This window comes from Nomascus leucogenys, chromosome 25 (assembly GCF_006542625.1).
Source record: "Nomascus leucogenys isolate Asia chromosome 25, Asia_NLE_v1, whole genome shotgun sequence".
Lineage (NCBI taxonomy): Eukaryota > Metazoa > Chordata > Mammalia > Primates > Hylobatidae > Nomascus > Nomascus leucogenys.
This window is the reverse complement of record NC_044405.1, coordinates 19,871,894-19,890,668: the sequence shown is the minus strand read 5'-3', so window position 1 is coordinate 19,890,668 and position 18,775 is coordinate 19,871,894. Positions and strand designations below refer to the sequence as shown.

Here is an 18,775-nt window from a genome sequence, read left to right as displayed (position 1 = left end):
AAATCACCATCTATGATTGGCTGATATGCATAGGTTATATGCAAATACTATGCCACTATATATAAAGGACTCGAACATTCGCAAATTTTGGTATCTCAGGGGATTCTGGAACCAAACCCCATGGATACCAAGGGACAACTGTATATAAAATACTGAAAGAGGCATGGAGAGTGATTTTCAGGCCTCTACCTAAAGCCCTGAATATTAGAAATTTGACCAGTGTTGCCACACACCCAGAGAACAAGATGACCCAACGCCCCAGCCTGGTCATGCCACATGAGCTGAGCAGTGGGTAGGCCACTGAGCCAGTGATAGAAATCACAAATTACAAAACATCAGAGTACTTTCTGGAAATAAGTCTTCCTCTCCAGGGAACAGCGCATTTGACACTTGACTGGGATACACTACCGGATCCTCCGAGGGTGATGGTTCTCAAGAAGGCAGAAGCAATGGTGACCAATAGACCTCCTTAAAGGCTCAGATGCTGGGCACCTTCCTACTCCTCTCAACCATGCTAGGATGACTGCAGCAGAGTCCCTGAGTCCTTTGATGCAAGGGTCTAGGTGAGTTCGAAGGAGAGCCATACAAGGCCAGGCAGACAGGCCCACGGTGATGGCTGTCCATCCTGGTCAGGGGAATTCTAGGTTCAGGCCATGTGGCAAGGTCACCTTGAGGGACATGCTTTGCTCTAAGCTGAGCTCAAGTGTGTCTGAACCCCCCCTCACTTCTTCCAACTGCAGAAGTGCATGGGGAAGGGGGAGAAAGGGTTGCCCACCTCCTAAAATGAGGGCAGTGTGGTGAAGAGCCCCATCATGCCCCACCAAGGTCCTGTGTGCAGGGCAGGGCAGTGCCTATCCAGAAGGCCAGACCTCAAACTGCTGCTCTGTAGGACGTCGGGGCCTCACATGCAGGCTCCTATAAGCTGGCTGTCTTGGCAAGAGGGCCCTGGTACAGCACTGTCTTCATCACAGAAAACCACACCCTACATAATTCGTAACAGACAGAAATGCATTTGGCTCATGGTTCTGGAGATTCGGAAGCCCAGGATGGAGGGGCCACATCTGGCGAGGGCCTTCTTGCCATGACATGGTGGAAGGTATCACAAGGTTGTGGAAGGAGGGGTGGGCGGGGCGGGGAGAGAGAGAGAACAAGAGAGAGAATCCATTCATAAGGGTGGAGCCCTCATGACTAAACACCTCCCGTTAGGTCCCACCTCCCAACACTGTTGCTTTGGAGATTAAGTTTCCAACTGGCTTTTTTCAAACCTTAGCAACCACCAAACAGACAAGCCCTTCGGCCTGTCCTGGAGGGCATTGAATGGCATGGCCTGGAGCTCAACCAGGAGAACTGTGCTCAGGAGGAAGAGACCAGACGGATAACCCAAAAAGTTCTGAGAAGTTCCTAAGACCACCTGAAGAGAAGGAGCCTGCCGCCAATGGTGTGGACACCACAGTGTGCTTGAGGAGCCTTCAGAAACGAGAACTGGTAGGAGAAGGGGGTTGCACAGACCCTTTCCTCAGTGAGGCAACCTCTGCTCCCACCCTCATGCCCACCCTGACATCAGGCTAAGGGGGAGGCGCTCATTCACTGACAGGAGCCAGGCTGTCCCGGGCCTGGCAAACTCTGGCCTTGTACACCCACTCTCCACACCTCTGCCCGCCCCCACCCCAGGGGCAGGGCCGGGCTCCCCTGCAGAGATACAGGGCAAAGAGGGAGAGAGAAGGCCTCAGGCCAGGGCATGGCCTAGTGCCTCCCAACGCCAGGTCCTGACAGCCTGAGAGAGCTGGAATCAAGGAAGGTGATCCTGGGCCCCAGAGAGACATCAGTGAGCTTCAGCCTCTGGTGGCTGCACACCAGCCAGCGCAGCAGCGCCCCCTCCTGCCTGTGTGGAGCTGTGTGGGCTGCAAGAGGACTAAGGAGAGTTTAAAGGAGGCAGGCAGTGGGGGAGGAAGTGTCCCAGGTAGAGGCTGAAGCTTCAAGGAGGATGGGAAGGGGGCTTCACCCAGAAGGAGCTTTTGGAGCAAGGGCCTGAAGGAAATTGGGGAGAGAGCCTGAGTATCTTTGGTAACTGGGAAGAGAGCATTCCAGGCAAAGGGAAAAGAAGAGAGGCTGTCAGGCAAGTGTGCGCCCACCATGTCTGGGCACATCGAGAAGGACCCTGTGTCTGGAGGGGAGGAAGGAGGGGAGAATGGAAAGCGAGGCCAAAGGTGACCTGACCAGGGCCTTCGGAGCCCCAGTGAGGGGCTCAGCGGGTGGGTGTCATGGGTGTGAAGCAGTAGGTCCCTCGTCACCTGTCAGCAAAGCGTTCCCTGGGCTCAGCTGAAGTCCTGCTGGAGTGTGTGCCCCCTGGGCTGGAGGAGACAGGATTGGTGGGAATAAAGTTGTGAGTTTGGGGTTGTGGTGAGCAGAGCACTAAGTGAGCCCCCAGCACTCCCACTTCCACGTGAGTGGTGAACTGGTCCTGCACTCGCTCCCTTTGAGTGTGGGCAGGACAACCCTCTCTGCCTACAGCGGCTCGGCACTCGTACTACAGTGGGACAGTGCTTCTGGGATCACGTTCCTTTTTAGGGAAAATTGATTTTGCAGATGTAGGTAAGATCTGGACTCGTTTGACTTTGAGTTTATCAAGAAGGATGATTGACAGACACAGTGGCTACTTGAGAGTGGAGGGTGGGAGGAGAAAGAGGATCAGAAAAAAATAACTACTGGGTACTAGGTTTAGTACCTGGGTGACGAAATAATCTGTACAACAAACCCCCAGGACACAAGTTTACCCCAATAACAAACCTGCACATGTACCCCTGAACCTAAAATAAAAGTTGAAAAAGGGGCCAGGCGTGGTGGCTCACACCTGTAATCCCAGCACTTTGGGAGGCCAAGGCAGGTGGATCACGAGGTCAGGAGATCGAGACCATCCTGGCTAATGCGGTGAAACCCCGTCTCTACTAAAAATACAAAAAATTAGCCAGGCGTGGTGGTGGGCGCCTGTAGTCCCAGCTACTGGGGAGGCTGAGGCAGGAGAATGGCATGAACCAGGGAGGCGGAGCTTGCAGTGAGCTGAGACTGGGCCACTACACTCCAGCCTGGGTGACAGAGCAAGACTCTGTCTCAAAAAAAAAGAAAAAAAAAAAGTTAAAAAAAAAAAAGAAGGAAGATTATCCTGATGAGCCTGACGGAATCAGGTGAACCCTGAGAGGACATTGGAGGGAGCAGTGGCGTCCCCTGCTGGCCTGGAGCTGCCACAAGGTGAGAGTGGGGGGCCATGTGGCCAGGACTTGAGGGCAGCCTCTAGGAGCTGAGGATGGCCCCCGGCCAGCAGCCAGCAAGGAAGAGGACACCTCCATCCTCCAACCACAAGGAAATGGATTCTACCAACACTACATGTGCTCTGGTGAGTTCTGCATTAGTTCAGATGAGACCACAGCTCTGGCTGCCACCTTGATTTCAACCCGGTGAGACCTTGAGCAGAGGACCCAGCCTACCCATACCTGCAGTTCTGACCCACGGAAACCGAAATGATGAATTTGGGTTGTTTTGACCCACAGAAAACAAGGTGATGAATTTGTGGTGTTTTTAAACCTCCACAAAGTAGTGTGAGAAAATACACAGCAGTTGTTTTATACCACTACATTTTTAGGTGGTTTGTTATCACACTGGATAATTAAAACACCAATTTAAATCTTTTCTCAGCTAATTTTGTACCATTAGTGAAGCCTAAACACTCCAAACTACAGTACTGTAGTAAAGAAAACCACCTGCTTCTATGTGTGAGAACACTTGGGTGAACATATCAGTAAAAAGGGTGAAGAAGGAGCTCTAGCTGTATTGCATTTTGTATCATTTATATTCACTTCTAGGACTATTTTATGTAATACTGTCCAATGACTGCATCCTCTCTTTTTGCATGCTTTCTATTAAAAAATTAAAATTAAAATTAAAATTAAAAAACCCCAGGCCGGGCACGGTGGCTCACACCTGTAATCCCAGCACTTTGGGAGGCCGAGGCGGGTGGATCACCTGAGGTCAGGAGTTCAAGACCAGCCTGGCCAACATGGCAAAACCCCATCTCTACTAAAAATACAAAAATTAGCCGGGTGTGATTGTGCGTGCCTGTAATCCCGGCTACTCGGGAAGCTGAGACAGGAGAATTGCTTAAATCCAGGAGGTAGAGTTTGCAGTGAGCTGAGATGGCACCATTGCACTCCAGCCTGGGTGACAGAGCAAGACTCAGTCTAAATAAACAAATAAAATGAAATATAAAACCCAGCCAGTGCAGTGGCTCACGCTTGTAATCCCAGCACTTTGGAAAGCCGAGCCAGGCAGATTGCTTGAGCCCAGGAGTTTGAGACCAGCCTGGGCAACATGGTGAAACTCTGCCTCTACAGAAAAATAAATAAATAAATAAATAAATAAATAAATAAATAAATAAAAGCTAGGCGTGGTGGCACGCACTTATAATCCCAGCTAATCTGGAGGCTGAGGTGGGAGAATTGCTTGAGCCCAGGAGACAGAGTTTGTGTTGAGCTGAGATTGCACCACTGCACTCCAGCCTGGACGACAGAGCAAGACCCTGTCTCAAAAAAAAAAAAAAGAACCCAACAGCAACAAACCATCTTGATTGTTCTGAAGCCTTTCAAGAGCAATCACCTCATAAATGTTCTTCCAGAATCACCAGCAGCATGCATGAAACAAAGCAGCTAACCTAGACCTAAGGTAATGTGTTAAGCTCCTTGTGTGCCTCTGAAGAAAGACGGTGTGTAATTCCAGGTAGTGGTGTTATTATGCATGGTACTTGCTCTAGAAAGCATTCTAAAAGGCAGAGTAGAGGTCTTTGAAATGTTTGCAGAAGCATGCCATGGTTGCTAAGTCGCTGGGACCCTCTCACCTCTCCTATAAACTCCATTCTTATAATGCAGAGGAGTGTTTAAGGCAAAGACATTGCAGTAAGCTCAATGTGACCTGCTCAAAAAATAGTCTCTCTTCTCTAGGTCCTCTCCTGTGCAAGGGACATTCTGGGGTACCCGTCCCTCAGCCATCATTTAATCCCCCAGGAAAGATATTTGAGGCTGACTCGCAGGTTTGTGGTTATTTCTGTCACCATTAGAGATGTGCTTTACTTCTTTCAGAAAGAAGTCCTCATGAGCTTACGGGACCCTCGTTTGTTTCACATTCATCCTTGTGTGTTACCCAGTTGTCTCTTAGGAACTTCAGAATTACGTATGAGCATTTTCCCCTCCAAGCTTTCTGGTCTCCATGACGAGCACCTGTGTCCACACAGTGACTCAAGCTACGGCCATAGGTGCCTCCTATCTCCCTGTACCCCACTTCAACCACTCTCAAGTCCTGGTCATTCTCTCTTCTATCTTTAAGACATACCCTCATACTCCACCCCCAGAGCCATTCTCTTAATTCAGCCCCCATCATTTCTCACTTTATTATAAGCAAAGCTTCCCCCATCCCTTCTCTACAATACTGTCAGAGCGAGCTTTCGAAAGCATTAAGTCTTCAAGCCTATGTTTGATCATCTTCGAAGACCAGTCTTAGCCTCCTAACTTGCGTCCATGTACCCTGGGAATTCTTCCTCACCTCCCGTAAAGACTGCAGGCATAACAGGGTGTCTGCAGTTCTCTGGGTGTGCCATGCTTCCCCCACCTCTATGCCTTCACCTTCTATGCTTTCCTCTGACTTTCCAGCTTCGAATCATTCTTCAGGACCCTCCTTGAACGTCGTGTCCTTTGGGAAGCTTTGCGTGACATCCGCCCAGTCCCACCAAGCAGAACTACATGTCTCTGCTCCGGGCTCCTGCAAAGCCATTGCATTCCCCAGCACAACTCTCACCAGACTGCAACAGTTGACTTCGCTGCCCATCTCCCCAGCTAGTTTGCCAATGAGTTCAATGTATTTGTTTCTGATTTCTCAGCACCTAGCAGAATGCTTGGAATGAAATATTCACTCAATAAATATTTATTGGATGTATTTCTTATAACTCAATTCAATTCCTTCTTCTTGAACTCTTTGTAGATGCAGATCTCCCCTGGCAGTGCTAAGCCTGGCACTATTGAGCAACACCAGGTCTGTCCCTTAGGTAATGGAACCTAAGGCAAAGTGGGTGACCCACATGAATATTTCACAGGGCCTGTTTTCTTGGTGGAGACAATGTAATGTGTTCACATATGGAAACTTGGGCCTGGCTTTCCCCACGTGCTGCCAGGATTGTCAGGATAGGTTGGTTCTCATCCTCCATGCCCCCTGGCTGTGTTCAAATTGTGAGCTGCCTGATCTATGGGGCCAGTGGGGTTAAGCTGAAGCAAGAAACCACGGAGTGACAATAAGACATTTCAAAGACGTGATTGGTCTAGAAACCCAGCAATTTTCCAAAAGCTTGTCCCCGTGGGATCTGTAGGGCCCAACTTGAAGAGTTGGGACAGAGGGGACATTCGTGAGTTCCTGGCCTGTAATATGGAACTGCTATAGCCACAAAATTCTCAATGCCCAGTAGCACTTCATTCCCAAGGAATTCTCTGTAGGGACTCAAGAACAAAATAATCTCCTAATGTAGAGCATTTAACATACAAGCGCTTTTACAAGTCACCTGACAGTAGATGTCAAAGTAATTTCAAACTAATATTCTATTTTAAAAATGCTGTAGTTAAAAAACTTTTTCCCCCAGGGTCTATTACCTTGCTGTGTCATATAAATTGCAGCTACTTGGAAGCAGGACCTTTGCTTGTCCTGGGAGGTGGGATGACTCTAGAAGATGGCCCATGCCAGGTCTTCTTTAGGATCTAGTCTGGCCTCGTTTGAGCTACAGTAATGCGTAAGGGTGTTTGTACTCACTTTATCTTCTTTTATTTCAAGCGAGGGGGTCAGATGCAGAAATCTGCATGGGCCACTCAGGACACATCCACAAGGCAAGCACAGGAGGTGAACAGCTTGTAGGGATTGTGGTGAGGATGAGAGGACATTTGCTTGCAGCCTGTGTCAGCTGGGCTTGCTCAGGTCTCTAAGACCTGGGCTCAAGCTCCAATCCCACAGCTTTGGTCCCACAGCTTTGGGGATGCCCTAAGCCTGGCATGATGCCCATTGATCCCTGCTTCACACTCTCCCTCTGGCTTCTGCCTCTCTTTTGGTCCACGCCTCCCAGGTAACAAAGTGTTGCTCCCTCATTGCTTTTCAAAAAAAAAAAAAAAAAAAGGTGGTCATGGTGGCCTATGCCTATAATCTCAGTTCTTTGGGAGGCCAAGGCAAGTGGATCACCTGAGGTCAGGAGTTCCAGACCAGCCTGGCCAACATGGTGAAACCCCATCTCTACTAAAAATACAAAAGATTAGCCGGGTGTGGTGTCAGGTGCCTGTAATCCCAGCTACTTGGGAGGCTGAGGCAGGAGAATTGCTTGAACCCAGGAGGTGGAGGTTGCAGTGAGCCGAGATTGCGCCATTGCACTCCAGCCTGGGTGACAGAGCGAGACTCTGTCTCAAAATAAATAAATAAATAAATAGGAAAGACAGAAGATCTGTGTTCTTAGTTTTTGTGTAGCTCTTAATGCCTTAACTGAGATATAACTTGCATGTATACAATTCGCCCATTTAATGTGTATGATCAATGGGTTTTGGTCTATTCACAGATATGTGCAACCATCACTTCGGCCAGTTTTAGAACATTTTCATCCCCTCCAAAAAAAACTCCAAACCCTTTAGCTGTCACCTCCCATCTTCCTGCCCCTGCCCCCACCTCACATGCTGAGCCCTAAGTTCCCACTAATCTACTTTCTGTTTCTATAGATTTCCCTATTCTGGATTTTCATATGAATGAATCACGTAACAGGAGGTCTTTTGTGACTGGCTTCTTTCACTTAGCCTAACATTCTTGAGGTTCATCCATGGTATATCATGTATCAGTACTTCATCCCTTTTTATGACTAATATTCCATTGTCTGGATAGACCACATTGTGTCAGTTCTTTCATTAGTTGATGAACATTTGGGTTTTGGCTACTATGAATAATGCTGCTATGCACATTTGTGTCCAAGTGTCCATGTGGACGTGTACTTTCATTTCTCTCAGGGTATATATGTAGGAGTGGAATTGCTGGGTCCTGTGATATCTCTGTGTTTAACATTTGGGGAGCCGTTTTCCAAGGCAGCTGTACCATTTTGCATTGCCACCAGCAGCGTAGGAGTGTTCTGATCTCTCCACATCCTCCCAATACTTGTTCTCAGCCTTTTGTATTCTGGTCACCCTGGATAGTGTGAAGTGGTTTCTTACTGGGGTTTGGATTTGCATTTCCCTGATCACTAGAGATGTCAAGGATCTTTTCCTGTACTTATTGGCTATTAGGTTTGGTTTCAGAGGAAGGGTCTCATCCTGTGGAACATCCTACCTTCTCACTCTCCCAACTCCTCTTCCTCAACCTCTACCCTCTGGAATCCCTCAAACACACACCTGAGTCCAAAGTGTTCTCCCTCCACTATGGAGTGGTTGTCCTTTCCTCTGAAGGCCCTGTGTCCATTGATGTGGGGCCTGGGGACTGGGGATCTTTCTCATGTGGGCTCAGTTGACAGAGGCAGGACTTCTCACACCAGCTGTTTAGGTGAACATTTCTCCATCTTCTCACATCTGTGTGACTGGACATGGGGGATGGTGCTTACTAGTGGGTAGCTGTGGGCATGTACATGTATTTGAATGTGTGTGCTTATTGGTTTGGGGTGCTACAAATTCACAAGGTGAGGTGCGCCTCAAAAAATTCAGAGAGAAGAAAAGGGTTTGGTGGCATATGTTGAAATTCTGGCCCCCCAAACAGCCTACTTTTCATAAGAATCTACTTTATTTAGAGTAAAACAGGTGGTTTCTAGAAAAGAAGGAAGCTTTGAATGATGAGAAACTCACCCATGGCTGATGGCAGCTGTAATATTGTAAAATACATATTTGGTCTTCATCCATGTTTCCTGATATACAGTTGAAATCTCCAGAGTGATGAGTGTCTTTTGTATGCTAATGAGTAACGGGTGGATGAGTCCTCTAGGTAACTTCAGGACGGGAACTGGTCCTCCATAGACTAAGGCATGATTAGAGGGTTAGGACTTACAGCCCCACTTCCAAACTCCAGGGTGAGGAGAGAGGCTAAAAGTAAAGCTGATCACCAGTAGCCCGTGATGTAGTCAGTCATGCCTATATAATGAAGCTTCCATAAAAACCCAAAAGTGCTGAGTTTTGGGAGCTCTGGACAGCTGAACATGTGGAGCTTCCTGGAGGGTGGTCCCTGGGAGGGCATGGGAGCTTCTCAGCCCTTCCCACATACCTCATCCTGTGCCTCCCTTTCAGCTGACTGTTTATTTCACCCTTTGTAATGTCCCTTATCATAATGGAAAAACATAAGCAAAGTGTTTCCCTGAATTCTGTGAGCTGCTCTAACAAATTAATTGAACCCAAGGAGGGCGTTATAGGAACCTCAATTTGTAGCTGGTTGGTCAGAGGCGCAGGTCACATCCTAGGGCTTGCAATTGGTGTGCGAGGTTGGGGAGAGTCTTATCGGACTGAGCCCTCGCCCTGTGGGATTTGATGACATCTTTGGGTAGTTAGCATCAGAATTGAATTGAATTGCAGGACACCTCATCGGTGAGTGCTGCAGAATTGCTTTACTGATATGTGTGGGAAAAATCCCCATCTATCTGGTGCCAAAATTGTGGTGCTGAGTGGTGAATGAGAACAAAGAGTAGGGAAAGCACTGTAGGCTTATGCTGTCTCTAATAGAAGTCATGGTGAGCTCCGAGACTCTAAAGCCATGCTTAAGGAAAACTGCTGTGACTTTAAAAAGAGTGCTGTGACCTCTGATCATGTGTCATTACCAGCCTTGGCCGAATTACAGGCTCTGGCCCGTTCCCTTAGCATGTCTTTGCACTTCACATGTGTCCACAGAGAACAACAGACAGTAGGTCTCCAATGCACTCATGTTGACTGATGGAGGAACAAATAGGTCAAGTCATCAGGTGGAGTCGGGTGAGTGAGTGCAGGTGCTGGAGATAGGCTCTCCTAATCATAGCCCAAGGTGAGCTCCATGCAGCTAGGCATAAGAGGGAATTATTAGGAATGACAAGGGCTCTAACATAAGTCCACACCCATGTAAAGGACAGGACATGTCTTGGGATGAAAAGCCAATCTAGGTTTTGGCTTTTATTCCTGATTGGTGTCAGGAGGTGAGAAACTAATAAGCTGGGTGAATTTGGCAAATAGGCAAGTCATTTTCAGGCCAGTTCCTTCATCTGTTGGAATCGTTCATTCATTTATTCACTCATTCTCTGAACAGTTACTGAGTACCAGCTAGGTGCCTGACACAGTGCTAAATACTAGTTATAGAGATGAATTGAAGTCCTTATAATCCAGCCAGAACTGGATTAGGAACCAAAAGGAAGGACTAGACTACCCTTCTACCCAAGAGGGCCCAAGAAAAGCTCTATTAGCAAGGTGATGCTAATGTTGATTGCTGACAGATGGAAAGGTCTCTGATACATAGCCCAAAAAAGGCAAGGTATTTTAGAGAGCTGGCACAACAGCAAAAGCATGCATGAATGCAGTCCATCTCCTCTGTCCCTAATACCCATGACATCAACATTCCTACACTAAGGTATGGGACTCCCAGGTCCACACCCACTGGTTGGTGACAACACCAAGTTCAAAGCCCACCTTGGAATCTAGTGATTCTCCAGGGCATACAGACAATGATGCACATTGTTACTGTAGTCCAGAGTGTAGCTGAGCTGTACCCTGACTGGAGATTAGCAGATGTCATTCTTTAACCTGCAGAAGTCCTGGACATTCAGCTGCAGAGTAGGGGCCTGCTAGGGGTGAGATCATAGCTGGGTTCTTGTGTCTGGGCTTGTTTCTGGGCACTGGCCTGGGGCCCATGTACTTAGAGCTTTGTTTTGTCTATCAACACTTACACCCTCAGGTTCTGCTGGTTCTTCTTCCATATGCTAACCAACCACCGCCTCTTGGACCCAAAAACTATAAACCTTCTCATCCACCTCTATCCTGCCCTTAGGGTCCTGCAAATCTATTTCTAGGTCCTAAAACCAATAGGGATGACTTCATACTGTTTGTCAGACAACTGAGCATCTACTTCTGAAAAAATAGCAATGTTTGAGATGTGGACATAAAAGTGTCTTCTCAGACTGATGGGTCACTGTCCCCACTTCCATGCTTGAAACCCCATCTCCATTCTCAATGGAGCTATGAATGTATACCTCAAGTTCTACTAGAAGAGTTGCCTGTCATCTTCTGCCTGAAGCAGACTGCTTCTGTGTTTAAGAATGTGGAGACTCTTTTTCTATCAGTTTTCCTTTGAGCAGTAACTTATTATAGTGGATAACGTTGACTTACCTGGTCCTGCTCTCTGCTGTAAAATGTACATAAGTAGAGTCCCTCATCCCTGTTCATGAGATTTGGGATGGTTCCAATGGTCAGCTTTTTTGTGCTGATTGAGAAGTCTACCTTGCATAGCAGTGCAGCTTCATACCTGGCATTATACATAGACTTAATCCCACTTTTGCTGAAGCAAGAGACAGCATTGGCAGGCAGAGCAAGTCTTGTAGCTTTGGGACAAAAGTGGCTGAGTCTTGAGGCTTGTCCTCAAAGGTCTTACCTTCCGTATCCACTCCAAAGCAGAAGTTGGCAGGCAGTTGAGGCAACTGACCAAATATCGAGATGTCCACCAGTGGGAAACTGGTTGAATGAATTTGAATGAATTATGGTATAGTCACATAGTGAAGTGCTATGCAGCCATAAGAAAGAAGAATAAAAAATGTCTGCCATTAACCACTATGGAATAATATCCAAGATATATTGTTAGTAGAAAAGGCCAAATACAGACAGTGCATATATGGTGTTATTTTTTGAAAAATAAGATTATATATGTATGTACACATACATATTTGCTTATTGTAAAGAAACACTGGAAAGATAAGCCAAAAACCAATAAAAATGATTAACCATACAAGTGGGTAGGAATGGCATAGAGGGATAGGGCTGGAAGAAAGAATTCTCTGTACTTTCAAAAATAGTTTTGACTTTTGAAGCATGTAAGTGTTTTACATTATGCAAAAAATAAGAGAAAGCAGTCCAAAATTGTACACACAAAGAAATGAGGCCAACTATATATCAAACTGATAACATGGCAAAAAGAATCATTTTAAGAAACTGTCAAACATGGCACTTGGGCTGCACAGCCTTAGTTGGATACTCTCTGGGAACAGAAAGTATTACAAATAAGCTTTGCCCTTACTGGATTTGTGGTTGGTAACAAAGCTATTATTATCATTTTGAGACTGCTATATGAATGTTTTTGGATAGAACAAGAAAGTACTGTGTGTATATATATTAATCCTAGGTATGTGTATATGTATGTATGTTATACAAACATGTTTTTAGGAAACATAATTTTCTTTGAAGGGGAAAATAGATACAATTATTAAATAAAATAAAGTTAAATAATAACTCAGTAATATTAAATTTAAATTAGAAATATCAGTGTCTTTGGGAAGCTTGAGCTCAGGAGTTCAAGACCAACCTGGGCTACATTGTGAGACCTTGTCTCTACAAAAAATAAAAATAAATTGCCAGGTTTTAAGAGGAAGATGACAGATAGGAGACAGGGTTACTGTTCAGCTCCCACTTGAACGGACAGACAGAGGAGTATGTGGAGACACACAGCATGAACTTTTGCTCTAAGAACCACCACAGGAACATACCAGGAAAACCGAAATAATTCACTGATCCTTTTAAAGAAGTGGCACGCCGCTGCAAATTCCACAAGACAGGCAAAAAACTGTGCATTCCCAAAGTGTGAGGGGGGGAAACCTGCCTCCAAACACATATCCCACTGGGGAACCTGAAAATCCAGATTGCAGGAGAAGGATTTAACCGTATCTACAGCTGAAATGGATTTAATACAAAATATTTCCTATAAAAGTAGAAGCAGCAGTGGGAAGAGCCTTGTAGACATTCTCCTTCTCCAGCTTTAGCCCTGGGAAGCCATCTCTGACTCTATCTCACAGGGGTCCTTGAGAGAGGCAGCCAGTAGAATTAGCAGGGGCCACAGGGTGAAAGAAGCTTCCAAGTGAGCTTTGTAATGATTTCAACTGGGTGCAAATTCTCTTGAACAGAATCCGGAGGGCAAAAGGGAACTGCTACAGATAGGAGCACAAAGCTGTGGCCAACAGGATGGGCAGACAGGGAGGGGCGAGGCCTGAAAGCTGTGCTTGCTTTCTCAGCAGGGAAGCTTATAGCCTGGGGCAAGGTCTGAGTCCAGAGCATAGGCTGCCCAGAGATAAACTTGGTGCTCTTAGTGGGACACCGCAGAAGCAAGATTGGCCCCACCAACTGTGTGGGAGCTGGGTGAGGCCTATTGCTACCGGCTTTCCCCCACTTCCCTGGTGACCTATATAATGCAACAGATGCAGCCATAATACCCCTTGGAACATAGCCCCATTGTCCTGAGAACCACATTCTCACCCCCGACAGTGGCTGTGGCAAGCCTTGCTCAAGGAGATTCTGAGCCCAGACATGCCAAACTCTGCCCCCACCTGATGGGTATTTCTCTACCTGCCCTGGTAGTTGATCACAAAAGACATAAATTTTGGGGAGCTTTATGGCCCCACCCATCACCTGAGAAACCCAAATACTTATCCTGGCTAAATTAGGGCAAGCTTAGATCCCTCTACTACTACTGCAGCTGGTGTTCTCTTGAAAGCACCATCTCTTGGCTGGAGGCCAAGCAGCTCAGGACATTACAACAACTCATGACAGAATAACCCTGCTTCAAGGAAAGAGAAAACAACAGCTAATTCCACTGCCTGCAACATCCTGGCTAACCAGAGGTCTTGAGTCTGTCCATGTGACAGCTTCACTGTTAGCATAACAAGCATTTGAGAAAGCCACCACACTAAAGATATCTACAACCAAAGACTCTCAGAGAGTCTACTTCATTCCCTGGCCACCTCCATGAGAGCAGGTGCTGGTAGCCATGGCTAGGAGACCTGAAAATGGATCACGTCACAGGACTCTTTGCAGACATTCCGCAGCACCAGCCCAGAGCCTGGTAACCCCACTGGGTGGCTAGACCCAGAAGAGCAATTATAATCACTGCAGTCTGGCTCTCAGGAAGCCCCATCCCTAGGGGAAGGGGGAAAGCACCACACCAAGGGGTCACCTGTGGGACAAAATAATATGAACAACAGCCCTTGAGTTCCAGATCTTTCCACTGAAATATTCTCTTTGGTGAGCTCAAAGCTCACCAAATGAGAGGGAATCTGAAAATTAATTCTGGTAATATGACAAAACAAGGTTCTATAATACCCCCGAAAGATTACACTAGCTTCCCAGCAATGGATCCAAACCCAGAAGAAATCTGAATTGCCAGATAAAGAATTCAGAAGGTTGGTTATTAAGCTACTCGAGATACCAAAAAAGGTGAAAATGAACTTTAAGAAATTAAAAAGACAATACAGGATATGAATGAAAAATTATCCAGATAAATAGATAATCATAAAGAAAAAACAATCATAATTTCCGGAAATGGAAGACACACCTAATTAGAGAAAGATCAAATGCACTGTAAAGTGTCAACAATAGATTAGAACAAGTAGAAGAAAGAACTTCAGAGCTCGAAGACAAGACTTTTGAATGAACCCAATCAGATAAAAACCAGAAAAAGAAAAAAAAAAGAATTTAAAAAATGAACAAAGCCCCCAAGAAATTTGGGATTATGTTAAACTGCCAAACCTAAGAATAATTGGTGTTCTTGAGAAAAAAGAGAAATCTAAAAGTGTGGAACTTATTTGAGGGAATAATTGAGGAAAACTTCCCTGGCCTTGCTAGAGACGTAGATATCAAATAAGCTCAAATAATACCTGGGAAATTCATTGCAAATAGAACATCACCTAGGCATGTAGTCATCAGATTATCTAAAGTCAAGATGAAGGAAAGACTCTTAAGAGCTGTGAGGCAAAAGCATCAAGTAACCTATAAAGGAAAACCTATCAGATTAACAGCAGATTTCTCAGCAGAAACCCTATAAGCAAGAAGGAATTGGGGTCCTATCTTTAGCCTCCTCAAACAAAATAATTGTTAGCCAAGAATTTTGTATCCAGGAAAATTAAGCTTCATAAATGAAGGAGAGATAAAGTCTTTGTCAGACAAATAGATGCTGAGATAATTTGCCACTCCCAAGCCAGCACCACAAGAAATGCTAAAAGGAGTTCTAAATCTTTAAATCAAACCTCAAAATACACCAAAATAGAACTTCCTTAAAGCATAAATCTCACAGGGCCTATAAAGCTATACAAATAGAAAAAACAAACAAACAAAAAACAAGTTATTCAGGCAACAAGTAGCACAATGAATAGAACAGTACCTCACATCTCAGTACTAAAGTTGAATGTAAATGGCTTAAATGCTCCACTTAAAAGATACAGAATGGAAGAACAGATAAAAATCCAGCAACCAAGTATCTGCCATCTTCAAGAGACTCACCAGACACATAAGGACTCACATAGACTTAAGGTAAAGGAATGGAAAAAGATATTCCATGCAAATGGACACCAAAAGCAACCAGGAGTAGCTATTCTTATATCAGACAAAACAGACTTTAAAGCAACAACAATTTAAAAAGACAAAGGGGGACATTATATAATGATAAAAGGATTGGTGCAACAGGAAAATATCACAATCCTAAATATATATGCACCCAACACTGGAGCTCTCAAATTTCTAAAACAATTATTACCAGACTTAAGAAATTAGATAGATGGCAACATGATAATAGTGGGGGACTTCAATACTCCACTGACAGCACTAGATGGATCATCAACACAGGAAGTCAACAAAGAAACAATGAACTTAAACTATGCCCTAGAACAAATGGACTTAACAGATATTTATAGAACATTCTACCCAACAACTGCAGAATATACATTCTTTTCATCAGCACATGGAATATTCTCCAAGATAGACCATATGATAGGCCACAAAAAAAGTCTCAATAAATTTAAGAAAACTGAAATTATACCAAGTACCCTTTCAGACCACATGGAATAAAATGGGAAATGAACTCCAAAAGGAACCCTCAAAACTACACAAATACATGGAAATTAAGTAATCTGCTCCTGAATGACCTTTGGGCCAACCATGAAATCAAGACAGAAATTTAAACAGTATTAGAACTGGGTCGGGCGCGGTGGCTCACTCCTGTAATCCCAGCACTTTGGGAGGCCAAGGCGGGCAGGTCACGAGGTCAGGAGATTGAGACCATCCTGGCTAACACGGTGAAACCCCATCTCTACTAAAAATAGAAAAAATTAGCCGGGAGTGGTGGCAGGTGCCTATAGTTTCAGCTACTCGGGAAGCTGAGGCAGGAGAATGGCTTGAACCCGGGAGGCAGAGCTTGCAGTGAGCCTAGATGAGCCACTGCACTCTAGCCTGGGCCACAGAGCGAGACTCCGTCTAAAAAAGAAAAAAAAAGTATTTGAACTGAACCTCTGGGATACAGAAAAAGCAGTGCTAAGAAAACGTTCATAGCATTAAATGCCTACATGAAAATGTCTGAAAGAGCATGAATAGACAATCTAAGGTCACACCCTCAAGGAACTAGAGAAACAAGAACAAACTAAACTCAAACCCAGCAGAAGAAAAGAAATAACAAAGATCATAGCAGAACTAAATGAAATGGAAACAACAACAATAACAAAAAGTGAAACAAAAAAGATGATTCTTTGAAAAGATAAACAAAATTGATAGACCATTAGCGAGATTAACCAAGAAAAGGAGAGAGAATATCCAAATAAGCTCAATTAGAAACAAAACAGTAGATACTACAACTGACACCACAGAAATACAAAAGATCATGCAAGGCTACTATGAACACCTTTACACACACAAACTAGAAAATCTAGAAGAATGGATAAATTCCTGGAAATATACAACCCTCCTATATTAAATCAGGAATAAACAGAAACTTTGAACAGACCAATAACAAGTAGCAAGATAAAAACAGAAATACAAAAATTCCCAATAAAAAAAAGTCCAGGACCAGATGGATTCACAGCTAAATTCTATCAGCTATTCAAAGAAGAATTGGTACCAATCTTACTGAAACTATTCCAAAAGATAGAGAAAGAGGGACTCATCCTTAAATCATTCTGTGAAACCAGTATCATCCTAATGCCAAAACTAGGAAAGGGCATAACAAAAAGAAAATCTACAGACCAATATCCCTGATGAACATAGGTGCAAAAATCCTCAACAAAATATTAGCTAACCGAATCCAACAGCATATCAAAAAAGATAATACACCATGATCAAGTAGTGTATTAAGATATAAAGATATATCATCATGTATAAAGATAAACACCACGATCAAGTGGGTTTCATACAAGGGATGCAAGGATGGTTTAACATACATGAGTCAATAAATGTGATACATCACATAAACAGAATTAAAAACTAAAATCATGTGATCACCTCAATAGATGCAGGAAAAGCATCTGACAAAATCCAGCATCTTTTTATGATTAAAACCCTCAGCAAAATTGGCATAGAAGGGACATACCTTAAGGTAATAAAAGCCATCTATGACAAACCCACAGCCAACATTATACTGAATAGGGAAAAGTTGAAATCATTCCCCCTGAGAACTGGAACAAGCAAGGATGCCTACTTTCACCACTTCTATTCAACATAGTACTGGAAGTCCTAGACAGAGCAGTAAGACAAGAGAAAGAAATAAAGGGCATCTAAAGCAATAAAGAGGAAGTCAAACTGCTGTTCACCAATTGTATGATTGTATGCCTAGAAAACCCTAAAGACTCATCCAGAAAGCTTCTAGATCTGATAAATGAATTCAGTAAAGTTTCAGGATACAAAATCAATGTACACAAATCAGTAACACTGCTATATACCAACAATGACCAAGCTGAGAATCAAATCAAGAACTCAACCCCTTTCACAAAAGCTGCAATAATAATAATAATAATAATAATAATAATAATAAAATACTTAGGAATATACCTAACCAAGGAGGTGAAAGATCTCTACAAGGAAAACTACAAAACACTGCTGAAAGAAATCATAGACAACACAAACAAATGAAAACACATCTCATGTTGATGGATGGGTAGAATCAATATTGTGCAAATTACCAGACTGCCAAAGGCAATCTACAAATTCCGTGCAATTCCCATCAAAATACCATCATCATTCTTCACAGAACTAGAAAAAAAAATCCTAAAATTCATATGGAACAAAAAAAGAGCTCACACAGCTGAAACAAGACTAAGCAAAAAGAACAAATCTGGAGGCATCATATTACCTGACTTCAAACTATACTATAAGGGTATAGTTACCAAAACAGCATGGTACTTGTATAAAAATAGTCATGTAGACCAGTAGAACAGAATAGAGAACCCAGAAATAAATCCAAATATTTACAGCCTATGGATCTTCAACAAAGCAAACCAAAACATAAAGTGGGGAAAGGACACCCTGTTCAACAAATGATGCTGGGATAATTGGCAAGCCATATGTAAAAGAATGAAACTGGATCCTCATCTGTCACCTTACACAAAAATCAACTCAAGATGGATCAAAGACTTAAACCTAAGACCTGAAACCATAACAATTCTAGAAGATAACATTGGCAAAACTCTTCTAGACACTGGCTTAGGCAAAGTGTTCATGACCAAGAACCCAAAAGCAAATGTAACAAAGACAAAGATAAATATATGGGA

General features: G+C 44.1%; 1 protein-coding gene across 3 annotated transcripts in view; it reads left to right on the top strand.

Moving 5' to 3' along the window:
* Positions 1-314: 314 nt before the first annotated feature.
* KCNE1 (potassium voltage-gated channel subfamily E regulatory subunit 1) overlaps positions 315-18,775 on the top strand; it is a 60,015-nt gene continuing 41,554 nt past the window's right edge. Inside the window, exons 1-2 of one of the 3 annotated variants that reach the window (XM_012501776.2) lie at positions 315-563; positions 1,271-1,485. The gene's annotated coding sequence lies outside the window, so the exon portion shown is untranslated. Of the gene's footprint in view, positions 564-1,246; positions 1,486-18,775 lie in introns of those variants that run through there. The other 2 variants (XM_004092312.3, XM_004092311.3) reach the window with 2 other exon arrangements.